This window comes from Ictidomys tridecemlineatus, chromosome 5, assembly GCF_052094955.1.
Source record: "Ictidomys tridecemlineatus isolate mIctTri1 chromosome 5, mIctTri1.hap1, whole genome shotgun sequence".
Taxonomy (NCBI): domain Eukaryota; kingdom Metazoa; phylum Chordata; class Mammalia; order Rodentia; family Sciuridae; genus Ictidomys; species Ictidomys tridecemlineatus.
In genome coordinates this window covers 10,417,201-10,433,818 of record NC_135481.1, presented here as the reverse complement: position 1 = coordinate 10,433,818, position 16,618 = coordinate 10,417,201, and the positions used below count along the sequence as shown (strand labels likewise).

General features: G+C 46.7%; 1 long non-coding RNA gene across 1 annotated transcript; it reads right to left on the bottom strand.

The window, feature by feature from the left end:
- Positions 1-10,221: 10,221 nt before the first annotated feature.
- LOC144377698 (uncharacterized) lies at positions 10,222-16,578 on the bottom strand. The gene is made up of 2 exons (XR_013438704.1): positions 16,395-16,578; positions 10,222-10,510 (listed from the first exon to the last, which is right to left on the bottom strand). It is a non-coding gene; the product is annotated as an uncharacterized LOC144377698 (long non-coding RNA).
- Between the last annotated feature and the right edge of the window lie 40 nt (positions 16,579-16,618).

Sequence of the window (16,618 nt, the reverse complement as noted above, 5' to 3'; positions counted from 1 at the left end):
CACACCCAGCCATGCACAAATTCACATGTAGATGCACACACCAGAGGTGAATTAAACTACTGGTGTACAAGGCTCTGCAGACCTCTATAGACACAGGTACACAATCAGATGCACAGGCAGCTATAAGCAGTCACACACACACGAGAACACATGCACATTTTCTGGTTCAGGGTGCAGGCACACAGACCCGTTGTCTGACTGAGACCCTAGAGGTGGAAGAATGGGCCCAGAGCTTGCAGCCTTGCCTCAAACCTGGCTCTCCCATCCTGAATCAGGTCTGGGCCCTGGTATGTGAAGAGGCTTTGGCGCCCTCTGCTGACCACAGTGCTGCTGGCAGCCCACAGAGAACCCAGCGCGGGAACTGGTTTAGCAAGCCCAGGGAAGCCTGGGGAAGAGAGTAGGCAAAGGGAAAAAACAGATGGGAAATGAAGGGAGAAGACAACCAGGACCCAAAGCCACCAGGATGGAAGATACAGCTATGTGGCCACTCACCAACCACAGCAGCTGCTTACAGCAGTCACCTCCCCAGGAGCTCACAAAGAGCTCTGGAAACCTCCGGTGCACAGCTACTAGTAGGAAAGGCACAGGGTTCTCCCCCGGCCCCCCAGAGGGGGTTGGGGGGGGCGTGTCCTTCAGGCTCTGGCTGTGATGCTTTTAATCTACACAACAGAACCACATACTGAGCCAGGTGCCTTTTCTATCTCCCCTGGAAGGGCCAAGGTCCAGCCAGACCTTCCTTCCTGGAGGCAGGAGAGCTTGGAGTTGAAGAGCATGGATTTGGAGCCAGACTGACTCAGGAAGTGAGCCCTGCTGCCCCTCACTCCTATCTTTTGCAGTGCTGGGGACTGAACCCAGGGGTGCTCCATCACTGAGCTGTATTCCCAGTACTTTTTATTTTACTTTGATACAGGATCTCTCTAAATTGCCCAGACTGACCTTGAATTTGTGATCCTCTGGCTTCCACTTCTCAAGTAGCTAAGATTACGGGTGTGTGACACCATGCCTGGTTACGACCTTGTGTTCCTAACCTCTCCAAGCCTCTGCATCCTCATCCGCAAGACAGAGGGATTATTATAGTTGCCATGAAAATAAAATAAAAATTCATGTGGCTCACAGCCCTGGGCCTGGCACATTTACTAATGATAATAAATGCTGGTTACCATTACTACTCTTGGCCGGGCTATTATCATTACTACTACTCTCTTCCACGGGCTTCACAAGATATGAAGGGCATAGTCTCATCAGAGCTTCTACAGCTGACATGACACCCTGGGAGGTAGAAGAATGACAGGGTGGTCAGAATGCCATCTCTGAAGAGGGCCACATGAGCCTCCCCAGGTTCTTGTATTTTGCTTCTTGCTAGAGTCAGTCCTACAGAAAGTCACAGTCCTGCAGGAAACACCAGTCACAATTGCCTGACTCTCTTTCTCCTGGGCAGCCCCCCCTGGCTCATCTCTGGGGCTCCCCTCTCACCTCCTCAGGCGAGGCTCCTCTCCTGGGCTAGGCTGATGGTCCAGGGCTGTGCATATGGCCTGAGCTCCACCAGGAGCCCCTCCTTTGGTGATTTAGACTTATGGCCTCTGACAGTCATTTCTCTCCCATGACAGAGCCTCTGGGTTACTCAGAGGCTGTCAGTGGTCTGTCTTGTGGACTAAACTAGTCTGCAAGCAGAGGACCTAATAGGCTGGCTTATAGCAGAAAGCAAAAGCAAGAACCTGGCGAGGTTCCTATGGCTCACAGATCCCTGGTTCCAGTGTCACTGATACCCACCTGCACCACTGGCCTCCTCAGTCTCCATTATTGGATTCTTACTTGAATTCTATGAGATACTCCAGGATTCTTTAAATAAATCCCCGGTTTTGCTTAAGCTAGTACAAGTTGGGCTTCTGTCATTTGTAACCAAAAGTATGAGGTTCCTCAATCCGCTGTCCCCTGCCAATGGCCTCCTCCATCCCCTTCATCAGCATGTTCTCACCTGACATTTTTGCCCATTCTCTGTCCCTAAAGGGTTCCATGACTCGATTTTCTTCCTTTACCTTTAAGAAAGATTTTCTTAAAATCTGAGTATAATGTATCTATTGTAGAGCCTCAATTTGTTGCTATAAATGTGAAATTGTTTTCTAATGACCCCTCCCAATGGCGCTGTGTTCAAATCCCCTCTCCTGCTGGGCAATGGGGATCCTAATGATATCGTGATTACATCCCACAATTCTGATGTCATTTTCAACTATTGGAAATCTCTCAGGCACCAAGACTCCTGTTCATCCCCTCCTGCCATCCGCACCTTTTCTCAGACTAGAGCTGTAACCCCCAGTGGCATGGCCCAGAGGCCCAGGCATCCAGCTCTAGACCCTCCCTTCCTCAGCTTCTTCTGGGCCTCTCTGGGACTGGAGAGGGGCACGAGAGTGGGATGTGGAAGCAACACTCACCTGGCTGTCACTGCTTCTCTGGTTGTCCCTCCCGTGTTTTCTGCCCAGTGACTCTCTGGAAAGCCTGTGCATTCTCCCAAGGTTGGGAGGGAGGTTACACAGGGCCTCACCAGCCTGTCCACTTGAGCCCAGCCACCTCACTCAGCATGCCCCAGCCACTTGTCCCCAGTTCCTTTCCCCTGCTCAAGCAGCTCAAAGGTACATCATGGAGTCTATAGATGACGGGTAGTGGAGGGAGGGGAAAGGTGACAGGCTTGTCTCCCCTTATAAAAGATACCCTGTGGCTTCAGGGAGGAAATCACCCCCACCTCATGAAGAGGGCAGCAAGCAGCCTCTGCCGGAAACCCTGAGCTGCCCTTTCCACGTGGCCCACAACTGCTCCCCACCCCTAGTTCCCTGCTAGTCCCTCTGGGAGGTGATACTCTCCACCTACAGGCAACTCTCTGAATGCCAAGTGCAGAGTCCCTCAGGCTCTCCTGACTTTTGTACTTAGCTTTGGGTCTCAGCTGCAATTCCAGAACAGGAGGAAGAGTCCCACAGAACATCCTGTTATGCTACAAAGAGCCTCCTCCCTCCCAGATCCCAGTGAACTGATCAAAGCCTATCAAGCAGGGAAGACTGAGCAGACCCAGAAGCCAGGGAAGACACATTCCTGAGCCAGCAGTGCCAGAGATCTCTTATGAAATGTGCATGATCCAAATTGAAGGGACATTCCAAGGTGGATTTGCAAATTCCAATTTCTGAGACAGCAGAATCATACCATGAAAAGTAACCAGATGAAATTTGGGCAGAATTTTCTGCCCTCAGATTAGGAGGCCGGTTTGTGGGGTTGCAGAGAATACATCATTTGGAAACCCCTCTTAGTGCTGTGGATCTACTGTGTTTGGAGGGAGCTGACTGGGAGGCCCGAGAGAGGGAACCACATGGTTGCTTTGCCAAGTAGATGACCAGGGAAGCATGGGGCAGGGGGCTTTCTCCCTGAGGCAGGTTCTCCCAGAGAACATGTTGCTCCAAGGCATAAGTCACATCTTGGATACAACAATTACCTAGAGGAACGACCTGGAAACCCTGAACAGGGCATGTAGAGCCAACTCTGCTGCAGAGGTGAGGTCCCCTGGTGGGCTGCCCCAGCCACCCCCCCACCCTTTTGCCCAGCTAGACCTCTGAGCTGGTGCTGGCCCTCGAAGTCTCTAGCTGCAGTGAGGCAATAACAGGACAATGCTTGAGAAAGCACCCATACGTGCATGCGTGCGCTGCGGTAGGTCAACAGTAGCAATGAGTAGAGGAGATGCACGTCACATACGTCAACAGCCATCTGTGATGTGACATTGTATTAACCAGTTCATCAGCCTAAAATGTGAAAGGACAATTGGCAAAAACATCCAGGTGGATGGGAAGCTAAAAAAGAGTCCATTATTATCATGCCTTCATTATTACTGTAAAATAATAACTATTATTGAATAGTCTGATGATAAAATAATAAGATTTTATTAAACACTCATTTTTAAAGGAGTACACAGAAAATCTACCACATACCTGTACGCCTAGCCCTGCACGCACATACGTACACTTGCAAACACACACACCTTTGAAAACATTCTGCATCATGAATGAGAGCCAGTGTGTCCCTTAAAGGGCAGAGAAAATTAATTTGAAAAGATTTATCACAGAAACATAAATAACTTTCAGGCCACATCTGCTTTGTGTTCAATTCGTTTAATGAAATCATGAATGCTAAGAGTTGAAAAACAAGATGGAATGACTGAAATGAGAAACAGGTAGAAATAGAAAACAAACTACACAAGAGAAAGGAAGACTGACCGTGTGTGGTGGCACACGCCTGTGATCCCAGCAACTCAGGGGGTTGAGGTGGGAGTTCAAGTTCAAGGCCAGACTCAGCAACTTGGAGAGGTCCTAAGCAAGTTAGTGAGATCCTGTCTCAAAATCAAAAATACAAAGAGATGGGGATGTGGCTCAGTGGTTAAGTGTTCCTTGGTTCAATTCCCAGTACGGGGATGGGGGAGGACTATAAAGAAACCAAAAAGGTAGCAGAATTTTAACTTGCTTTAGGATGTAAATAAAGAACAGAAACCACAGAAAATTGAATTAGGAAATGTGGAGTACAAATACAAGACATTCTCTGGGAATGCAAAGGAATTAAAAACAAAACAAAACCACAGAGAACCTAGTTGGTATCTGGACCTAAAGAAGACAAAGCGAGAACCGAGAAGAAAGGAGAAGAAAATATTCCTGAGTTGATGAAAAGACAGAGCATATATATTTAAAAAGTTCCTTGTTCTCTAAACCAAATTAACAAAAATAAATGAACACAGGCCAGGTGCAGTGGCATACACTTATAATCCCAGCAGCTCAGGAGCTGAGGCAGGAGGATCACAAGATGAAGTCCATCCTGGGCAATTTAGGGAGAACTTGTCTTGAAACAAATTTTTTTAAAAGGCTGAGTAAAATGGTGTAGGCCTGTAATCCCAGCAGCTCAAGAGGTTGAAGCAGGAGGATAACAAGTTCAAAGGCAGCCTCAGCAAGTTAGTGAGGCCCTAAGCAACTTAGTGAGACTCTGTCTCAAAATAAAAAAGGATTGGGCATGTAGCTCGAAGTAAAACACTCCTGGATTCAATCACCAGTGCAGCCCAAATAAAAAGGAAAATGAAAAAAGAAATTAAGACCTAGAAATTCCAAGCAGAATCTTTTCAATTTTAACAGTAAAGAAAAAACTCTGCCTGGCCCAGTCCCAGCTGCTCAAGAGGCTGAGGCAGGAGGATCTCAAGTTCAAAGCCATGCTCACAACTTAGCAAAGCCCTAAACAACTTAGCAAGACCCTGTCTCAAAAATAAAAAATATATAAAAATGGGCTGAGGATGTGGCTCAATTATTAAACGTTGCTAGGTTAAATCCCTGGTACTACCCTGCCCCCAAAAGAAGAAATAACTCTGTTAAGTATCTATGTAGAAGGAAACATAGGGGAAATATCTTCAAGAACATTCCTACAATGTCTAATTTGAAGAGAGGTCCCAGTGAATATTAAGTACTTGTGCAAGTGATGGGGGGTGGGCTTCTGTAATCAACTAACTTGAGGAAAGCCAAATTAATCAAAACAAGACAAAAGCCTACACTGAAATTTTCTCAGAGTTTTTAAAGTGTCCATGCATGTTGTTAAATTGGCAATATAAAGAAGCATCATTTTCCAAATTTACTTAACTAAGAACCTCTTTTCCATAGATTATGTGAAAATATGGTGCTCAATGGAATATACTTTGGGAACCACACTTCTGTGGAATTTTGAAAAAGCACTGTTATGACTTAAAATGTTAACAATTTGCCGGGTGTATTCATGCATGAAGACAAGTGAAAAAGACTCTCCTACATGCCAGAACTTAAGATATTTTCCAGGAATGGCTCTACCTTTCATGGGGAGGGGAAATGTCATCCATATCTTCAATAGATCTACTCAGAGATATACTCATAACAAGCAAGAATCAAAATAGTAAAATCAAGGCAGGAAAGTCATTGTATAAAAGATCTGGAAGTAGACATTTAAAACCTGTTATGCGGGCAGGCGCGCTCGCCTGGCATGCGTGCAGCCTGGGTTCAATCCTCAGCACCACATACAAACAAAGATGTTGTGTTCGCTGAAAACAAAAATAAATAAATAAATAAATATTAAAATTTTTTTAAAAACCTGTTATGCGTATGACGTGGGGTGTATCTGTCAGGGTCCAGTGAGGATCCCACCATCCAGCAATAATGGGGAGGCTTATTGTCCATAGGGCTGCTCCATCAAACCCTCCAGGGACTGAGTTGGGAGGGTTTCCGATAGCCAGACTCATGGAGGTTCCAGAAAGGTGTGTGGGGGGGTCCTAGAACCATGATTATAGCCAGGTTGGCCAGAAGTTTCCGGGGTCCCTCACTTTCAATAGGTTTAGATATGGGGGTGGTCTCGTGGGACAGAGCTCTCAACTTGTAGGATCTGATACTACTCCAGGTACATAGTGCTTGATGAAGTTGACTGAACTGAATTAGAGCTCCTACAGAACTGATTGTTTGGTGTGTGTTTAGGAAAACCTCACAGGGGTGTTTGGTATTGTGGGAGTTTAGTAGGAGAAACTGAGTTGTTTGCCTCTGTGTACCCTCAGAATTGTCTTTCCAGAAAAACTAACAAAATAAACACAAAATAATAAAAGTAAAGTAGTGGTTAAAAAACAACTATAGAAAAGTTAATAGCTTTCCCACTTCCTAATAACTTGTTTAAAAACATGACTTTGAAGAGGCTGTAGCCAGGTACAGTGGAGCACACCTGTAATTCCTGGGACTCAGGAGGTTGAGGCAGGAGGATCCCAAGTTTGTGGTCCTAAACAACGTAGCAAGACTGTGTCTCAAAATAAAAGCATAAAAAGAGCTAGGTTTAATCCTAGTACTCCCCCGCCCCCCCAAAAAAAGCTGTATTTGTTATCTAATGCTGTGTAACAAGTTAAAACTTATTTAGACCAACAACATCCATTATCTCACATATTCTGTGGGTCAGGGATCCTGGTATGGCACAGCTGAGTTTTTGACTCAAAGTCTGTCACAAAGCTACAAACAACCAAGTGTCAGCCAAGGTTTAACGGGAATGATTTGCTCTCAAGTTTAGTCACTCGGGTGTTGGCTGGATTCAGTTTGTCCCCACTTGAGGACTGAGGACCTCAGCTCCTCACTGGTTATTAGCAGGAGGCCAACCCCAGTCCCTTACCACATGGCCTTCCCCTAAGGCAGCTGACATTGTGACAGCTGGTTTCATCAGAGCAGTCAAGTGACAGGACCCCAGAGAGAGACTGGCTATCCTTTATAAACTAATCTCAGAAGTAACAGCCCATCACTTTTGCTATAATCTGCCCATTACAAGCCAGTCCCCAGGTGCAGGTCACACACAAAGGGAGGGGACCACTCAAGAGGGCAACTTCTAGTAGGCAGGGCTCAGAAGCTGCCTGCCGCAGATGCCATTGCAATTCATGAGAATGAGCACCAAACACATATATTCCTCCATGAAATAAAACATCACTGAAAAACTACAATAAAGATGGCCTAAGGAAAATACTCAGTGTTACAAAGAAGTTGATTGGCACTAAATTTAATCCAACTGTACATCCTAGAGAAATTTTTGTTTGCTTGCCTAAGTTGGCCAAGAAAAATCCAGAATTCATCTTAAAGATTACATAGGTAACATCACAAAGGACAATTTCTAAAAATAAATAAAGGGGACTTGTGCTGTCAATTATTAGTTATTATTCAAGAGTCACAATCATTGGAACTGGGGATGTAGCTCAATGGAAGAGCACTTAACTACCACCTGTATGGCCCTGGGTTCAATCCCCAGCACCAAAAAACAACAACAGAAAGACACAATGACTAAAATAGAGTACTCAATCCTAGCGTAAGAATGACCAGAATAGCAGGCCCAGTCAAACATATAAAAATATTTGGTTATGATAAATAGCCTTTCAGATCATTGAGAAATGATGAAGTTGTTTATGATTCATGTTGAGACTGTTGCTTAATTTGCTTTAAAGTTGTGTTCTTCCCTCACCACATATGAAGACAAATAAAAAATGAAGTATAAAAAATGAAACCATGAAATCATAGACAAAAATTTTACTGAAAATACACAAATTCTCAGCAAAAGCAAAGGTTATACAACAATGAAGTCTGAGACCCTGAAGGAAAGATTAACAATGTGACAGCTTAAAAATCATGTGCTCTGGTACATAAAGAAAGCCTCAAAAAGTCTGATGCAAAGACAAATTACTTGCTTAATGTGTGATAAAGAGTGATACACCAAAAGCTGCTAAATATTCTACATCTTACAAATCAATACAAAAATGGTCAACAGTCTGAACAGAAAATAGTCAAGGAATATGAACAGGAAACTCATTATTCATCTATTTGTTCAACAATTATTTATTGAGCACCTCTTATGTGCCAGACTAAAGGTTCTAGATACTTGTTCTGGGTACTTGGAACACAGCCATAAAGAAGACAAAGGTCCCTGCCTTCAGGGAGCTCACATTCTAATGGAGAGAGAAAGACAATAAACAAGTAAAACATGAGGTCTTTTAGAAGGTGATACATACTATTGGTTAAAAAAAAAAAAATCAGAAGTAGGGTGGGCAGCTCATGGGTAGGGAGGTGAGTAAAACCTGGAACAAGTTGAGGGCATGGACCAGACAGTCTTAGTGTTCTGGAGGGCTGGCGAGAAACTGGTTGGTTAGAGCAACTAAAACAAGGGACCAAATGTGAGGACTCTGCAGGCCATAAACATGACTTTCTCTTCTATTCTTTGTGAGATGGAGTACCACTGAAGGGCTTTAAGCCCAAGAGTGAAATTTTGACTTATGTTTCAAAAGGAGCATTCTCTCAAGAGACTAGGCTGAAGGGAACAAAGGAGAAGCAAGAAGGCCATTAGGGAGGTCAATAAACATAAGACACAAGGTTCACTCTCATGGGTAACCAAAAAAAAAAAAAAATGCAACGAAAAACAGTCGGTTCTCCATATCTTGGGTTCCACATCTATAAATTCAACCAACCACAGGTTGAAAAATTTTAAAAAGTTGCATCATGTATAGACATTTTTCCTTGTCACTGTTCTCTAAATAATACAGTATAACCACTATACAATGCATACCTATGCATTCGCATTGTATAGGTATGATAAATAATCTGGAGATGATTTAAAGAACACAGGAGGAGGCTGGAAACAGTGGTGCAGGCCTGTAATCCAAGCAGCTCAGGAGGCTGAGGCAGGAGAATCGAAAGTTCAAAGCCAGCCTCAGCAACTTAGTGAGCCCCTAAGCAACTCAGTGAGACCCTGTCTCTAAAATAAATATATAAATAAAAGAACACAGGAGGATGATGCAAATAGTACACTATTTTATATAAGGAACTTGAGCATCTTCAGATTTTGGTATCCATGGTGGGAGGGTGGTGCTGGAACTAGTTCCTGTGGACACCAAGGGCTAACTATTCACTTTCTGTTTAATCTAGCCAACTTTTAATGCTATTTTTTCTATATTTTTATTGATGTGTTATAGTTGTACATAATGATAGGATTTGTTGTTACATATCATACATGCACACAATATAACAATATAGTTTGGCCAATATCACTTCCTAGTACTCCCCCCCTCCCTCCCACCTCCCACCCCAGGGTCCCTTTCCTCTAGTCATGTCCCTTTGATTTTCATGCCATCTGTCCCACCTTTCTTTTCCTTTTTCCTCTCTAGCTTGCACATATGAGAGAAAACACACATTTTCCTTATCCATTCATCTGTTGATGGACACTTGGTCTGTTCCACAGTTTGGCTATTGTGCTAATGATATTTCTTTTAAAAAACAAAAGCAGTCCCCTATATTGATAAAAGTAACAGCACTCTGGACAGGAAATGGGGATCATCCTTCTGGGGGAAGCTAGTTATTTTGTGCCAAAGCCTTAAAAACATTAAGATCCTCTCACCAGAAATCCAACTTTCCATAAAATAATCTACTAGACTAACAATGGCTGGTGTTTATTAAGTGTTTAGATGCGCCAGGCTCTGTACTAAACCCACTTCATTTAAATTCTTATCATTCCCATTTCACAGAAAGAAAAAAGGCAGAAATCTCATTGCTTACACACAAGGAGGGCTAGAACCAAACCCAGGCCCCCTGACGCTGATACCTAGCAGAGGTAGACGCCAAGATTTCTGTTCAAGAGTGCTCATTAGAGCATCACCTATGATAGCCAAGATGGTACAAAGAAATCAACAGACAACTTGTTCATTCAAGTATGACTTTTCCAGACAATTCAGTCATTTAAAACCTTGTCTCAGAAAACTAGTTTTGAATGTAGCCAGGTGCCGTGACAAGGAGTATCTCTTTAGAAGTCGCCAGCTGCTTGATTGTTCCATTTCTTGATACAGGCAGCAATTCCAGCAGAGCGTTCTCTTTGGGATCATTCATCTGGCTGTACATGGAGAATTTGTATACTTTCCTGTATGTCATACGAACATTCTTTACAAGTTCCTTCAATAAATTTTTGGGTGCTTCTTCTCCTAGGGGAACATAGAAGGTCTGTGAAGCAGATCTACTGGGTTCAGGGATCAGGTCCTGGGGATCCTTCTCAGTTACATATACTGACAGTCATTATTTGCTCCAATGGGAGTTTGCTAACAAACTTTCCTAGTCAGAGAAAGCCTGGTTCTTCTGATACTTCAGGAAGAAAACGAGCAGGAAATGGCTGGATACTTGGGCAGACAGAAATTAAGGTACCTATCCCCTCCCCACGTCCATTTCAATCAGTAGGATAAGCTTACAGCTGCTACAGACCTCAGTTCTCAGAGCAGACCTGGGGATCTGACTGTATTTTCAGGATCCAGGTCCAGTTCTGGAAAAGACAAGGTACTAACAGGGGAAGGGCTGAGGCCTCACCTGAGCCAGCCCCTCAGCTCCCAGTAGGAGGCAGGTAGTGGGGAAAGAAAGAGTTGACCTCCTCTTTGGGTAGGCCAAAGCCCCTGTGATCAAGGTGAATTGGCACTTACCCTGATCCCTGAACTGTTCCTCAGTGAACATCAAAAGGCCCTTTATAGGGCATAAGCCATTGTTTATTTAAACGAGTAGGCAAAGAACCATTAAGCTTACAGAATTTTTTTTTAATTCTATATTCTCAATTTCCTAGAATTAACATATTTCTTTTTTTTAAAGAGAGAGAGAGAATTTTTAATATTTATTGTTTTTAGTTTTCAGCGGACACAACATCTTTGTTGGTATGTGGTGCTGAGGATCGAACCCAGCGCCACACGCATGCCAGGTGAGCGTGCTACCGCTTGAGCCACATCCCCAGCCCAACATATTTCTTTTATAATATGAAATAAAAGGTTATACAAAAAATCAGAAGGGAGAAACTGCTGATTTCTCATCTCTTTCTTCCATCACTTCCTTTCCCAGACCCCAGCTGGGCAAAATTAGACTTCAGTGAGGATTTGTGGAGTTGGGTGTGGGTGGGGATCACATACACGAAATTATAGGAAATACCACTAGTAAAAAGCCTTACTTTGTCTAATCCTGTTAGCACACAGTAGAGCTTAACCCATACGTATGACCATCATCTTAACTCATCCAACAACTGCCTTTAAAGAAACCCTTGGAGTAGACTCCCAAGCCAACTTATGTCCTGGGGGTACAGTCCCTCACATGGGCAGGCCCATGTCCTCACTTCTCCCAATACCCACCCCACCCTCAGCCTAGACCACCTGCCCTTCTTCGGGCTCCACTGCTTCCCTCCACGAGGGGGAAGCAAGTAAACTCCAGATGTCCTACAGCAAGCAGAAAAAGTCAACTCACAAAGATGGAACAATGGTAGAGTCACCAGTGGACAGAGATGGATGGATGGATGAACGGACAGACAGACATTGAGATGGAGAATAGCAATGCCTCTCAAAGATCAGTCAGAGAGTCAATACAATGTTTGGCTTCTCCTCCACATGGGAGGTCACTTGTGTCACCCTGGGAGCTATTGGGAACCTGGCAGGTCTGGTGACTCTCTGTAACTCCATTGGCCAGTACAAGGCCTGGCCCTCAGCAGGCAGCCAGGGAACATGCTGTCTGAGGGCATGAATGAACTAATGGACTCCAGTAAGAGGGGGAAATATCAGCACCTAGAGAAAGCGAGTGAGGGACAGGAAAGAACAGAAACAGATGGAGACAGATGAAGACTGCAAGACATGGAAAGGGAGACCGAGACAACAAATGAATGAATGAGAAGACAGGGAGGGTGTTGAACAATTTTTTCAAAACCCAGTGAGATCCAAATGAAAGTTAGAGAAGCAAAAACTAAAGTGGAGCTGGGCAGAAAGGGCTTCCCTTAGCCCTGCCACAGTTTTATCCATCAGAAACAGTGGGCTCCTGCCTTAGTTTTCCTGTTAGTTCTGCAGGCCTCTGTGGGACTGTAGCCTAAAGGGCTGGCACCCTGCTTGATTCTATTAGTTCTCTCCCTGGGGCTGTGGATGCTAGTACCTCCTTCCCCTAATTGCTTGTTGGCTGAAGTTCATTCCCAGAACTTTGTCATAGGGAGCCTTCCCACCCAGCAGGCCCTAGCCAACAACCATGCAAAATCCCTCCACCACCCAAGACAGATCCTCCTCACTTGCCCCTCTTCCTGCAATAATGACCCACTTCTGCCTCCAATCACCCAGGGCCCTAAGTGGGGAGTGGAGACAGGGAATGTTACCATTCAGCAAACCTCAGAGTCCAGGGAGGTCAGAGGGGAGAAGCTCTGAAGGGGCTGAGGGAGCCTCCTGCCCTCCTGGGGTCTGTCCTCCATGCCCAGTCTGTTTTCTCAACTCTGATTTTTCCAATTTCCCCAGAACCCTACGGGAGGGGTTCAGGAGAGCCAGGGAGGGGGAAGTGGCCAGAGCCCCAAATTCCTCTGGGTCTTGGAGAAGGTAGGTTCCTCCACCCCTATCATCTGCCCCTTGAAAAATGCTCTGACCTCCCCTCCCCCACTTCCTGACTTCTCTAGGAGCTCCAGCCCCTAAGAGAGACACCTCCAAACCAAAATGCCCTAGCCCCTTCCTCGGGCCCCCTCCACCACTGCCTTGGCTCTGGGGACCAAAGTCCCCCCTGCCTCCCCCACCATTCCACCAGATGTGGCTGCGGGGGAGGGGTGGGCCCAGGGCCCAGCTGGCAGTGGTCACTCGGTGGTCCTCTCCCTGTGGAGTCAGCGCTTTCTGTGCCAGCTCGCCCAGCCTCCTCGCTCAGCACTTCCTCCAGCCCACTTTCCAGAGGCAGCAGCTGGGACCACACAGTCCACTGCTGGGACTGGGGCTTCATTCCCAATTCAGCATGAATCCCATCAGTGGCCTCCCTGAGTTGGTGGTGCAGGTGCCCAGACCTGTCCTCAGAAGTTAGTGACCATGGGGAAGAGGGGGAACCCAGTCAGGCCCAGTCTGGGAGCCAGAGGGCAGAGGCAACCCAGTGCCTACCCTCATCCCTTCCCTTCAACCACAGAAAATTCTGACCCACACAGTCGGCCTCATGGCCCTTGTCTACCAAGCAAAGGGGCATCCACAGTTCCTGTCCCTCTCTGTTCCCACACCCCTCTGCTGATGAGGTCCGTCCATACTTCCTTGCTTCCCCATGGATATTTCAGGACCATCTCAGGGTCACAGGACATTGGCTGCTCCATGGGAGCCCCAGCAACACAGTTAAGCACAAAGTAGGTGCTATAAAAAGATGTGTACTACCAACAAACTCAACTTTACATCACCAGCCCTCCAAGATCCCTTGAGACTGGTTTCTAGTGCCAGGATCTGGCCTCAACCACATATCTAGGTGTTAAAAATGTGGGTGTGAATCCCAGTCTATAGGGACAGGGCTGAAAGAGAAGCTGTCCTGCCAAAGACAGCTGTCCCAGCCCAGCCCAGTGAATCTAAGCCCTCATTTGACCCATGCTCTATACCCTCCATATTCTGCCATGGTTTCTGTTAGAACCCCCACTCTGCAGGTTTCAACCTAAGGATGCCAGGATACCTAAGCTACAGATGCAAGCTCTGTCCTGCGTGTGGAGAGGCAGAGGCAGGCAGACTCCTGGGCTCCCAGAGTTGCTGGCCATGGCCCAGCTGGTCCCAGTCAGATACTGCAGGAGGCCTAGACTGGAAACAGAAGGAGGTTGGACTCTGAGAGAAGGGAGGAGGGAAGAGGATTGATCCTGCCCTGCACAAGCTTCATCCTGGGCAAGGAAGAATAAAGACACATAAAAACAAGAAAGGGACAGAGGAAATGGCATGAGGGACCCCCGGCTCCAGATATAACCCCTCCCTTCTCTCACAAGTCAAGGGGAAAAGAAGAAAATAGTGGCCACATGATCTGGCAATGTGCTGGGTACTTCTCATAATCCTCTCATTCCAACCTCCCATATCTGCCCCAAGAAAGGTATTATGTCCCCCAGGCTCAGAGGCAAGACTGAAGCTCTGAGAGCTTAACAGCTTCTCTGGGGAGTGGTCTGGCCAGGCCAGGCCCATTGCTCAAGTCATCCTGTGGACCCAAGTTCTCCTGCCTCAGCAGGGACGGCTGGCAGGGCCACAGTACTGGCCCAAGCTCTGTTCAGAGCAGAGTTTATTCAAACAGAGCCTAACAGGAAACTTGGCTCTTCTGACTCACTGTGATTCGACCTTATTAAGAAAAAAGAAAGAGGAGCTGGAGCCAGCTCCGGGTAGGGTTTCACGCCAAGAGTTGGCTCCGAGAGCAGAGCCGGCTGAGTGGGATGGCCTGTGCCCTGATCTCCCCACACCAAAGCCCTGAGGAAGCCTCTGCCCCCATCTAGCTTATGGAGAGGGGACCTGCCTTCTCCACTTTCTGCCAACAGGCTCCCTTACCTGGCAACCATTTTCTGTCCTCCCTCAATTCCCCCTCCCTTCCCCTCCATGCCTAGGGGTACCCTGAGGCCTGTTTCCATTCCTCCTCCTCCTCTCTGCTGCCCATCTGGCTGGCGGGAGGGCCCTACAGGACCCCAGGGATTCCAAGCAGCTGAGGCCAACACTGCAGGGGGCAGGCAGGAGGGAGGGAAGGCTTAACCCTCCAGGTCCCGGCCCTAAGTGAGCCCAGGCCTCAGGATCTTGTTTGGTGTCCTGGCTCCTTTCAGGAATCCCATCTGGAGTCTGAGACCAAACCACATGCTGGGGAGCTAAGTGTTGAGTGATCTCTGGCCAGGAATGGTGTTAGAAGCTCTCCACCATCCTGGCTAGATTATGGGCATTTAATGTCCCAAGTCATCTGAATCAAGCCTCGGTTCTGAAGAATAGAGCAATGGATAAAAATAAATAAATACAATAAAATAAACAAGAACAACAAAATACTGCCTGGCAAGGATGGAGTGTCCCTGAGGAGTGTCCACTCTGTCTCCTCCCAAGGTGGGTTCAGAGTTTCCAAAATAGGGTCTTCCCTATATTGTATATAAACACAAAGGGGCAATTTCTTCTCTCCAGTTCCAAGGAGCAAGGCAAGAGAGAGGAGCCCAGTGGGTGGGGCCCTGAGAGCAGCATTCAGAGTGTGATTTCTTGGACACCAAAGCAAGAAGTTCAAACTTCTGGGACTCCTCCTATCATTGCAATCCCCCAGTGGAAACAGAGACTCTCCCAAAGCACACGTGTGTGTGTGTGTGTGTGTGTGTGTGTGTGTGTGTGTGTATGTGGTGTGTGTGTAAGGAGTAGGATTTATTCAAGTATGAAAAATAGAAACAGAATTCTTGTAATGGCACCCCATAGGTGCTGCCCTCCCAAAGTACTTTTAGAGACCATGTGGGCTAATCCTCCATTGATCAGAAGCAGCAACTAGATCAGGGGAATGGACTTACCCAAGATCTCGCAGCCACAATTCTCCTGAATCCTCCTTCTTGCTGTTCAATGCTTATAGGCTTCTCTGCCTCATCAAGACCCCATCCCATAGCAGAGACAGCCGCCGGGTTTCATTTTACTCATGTGTACACTCAGATTATTCTCAGGCCATACAGAATCAAGAGAAGCAAGACAGAAACCACTCAGAGTGTGCAAGAGTTGGTCTCTTCCATGAGTTCACAAGCCCTATTGAGCACAGGGACACACCCCATCCTACAGAGTGAAAGAATAAGGCTGGAAGGTGTGCCAAGAAGGAAAAGTTGAAGCTCCATCACCTTTATACCCAAGCCCAAGGGAAAAGGTGCACCAGGGGTCCAGAATTAGAGGGTAGATCCTGTTCAGCATCTCCCCAAGGAGATCCATCAACAAGAAGGGTGTCTCCTGGCAGTGGTTCTGGAGAACAAGGGAAAAGGGAACCCAAGAATCCTGGAGAAAGGCAAAACCAGTAGGTAAGGTTGAGAACATGGATGCCATGTCCAAAGCAGAGAGGAACAGGCAGGGCAGGGCTGACACCCAGTCCCTTCCTGCCTCTCAGAGACCCACTTACCAGGCCTGAGTCCCCAGAGGGCGCCTGCCCCCAATCCCACTCTCTGCCTCACTCCCTTCCTCAGAGGCAGGTCTGCGGCTTGGCTCAGTGGACGGGGGAGTACTGCAGCTGTGGGACAGGCCACATAGCTAAAACCCGGCGGGCCATAGGGCCCCGCGGAGGAGGCCCCAGCAGGCGGACCAGGCTCCCGAAACCTCCCGTCGCTCCCAGCCTGTTGCTTATTC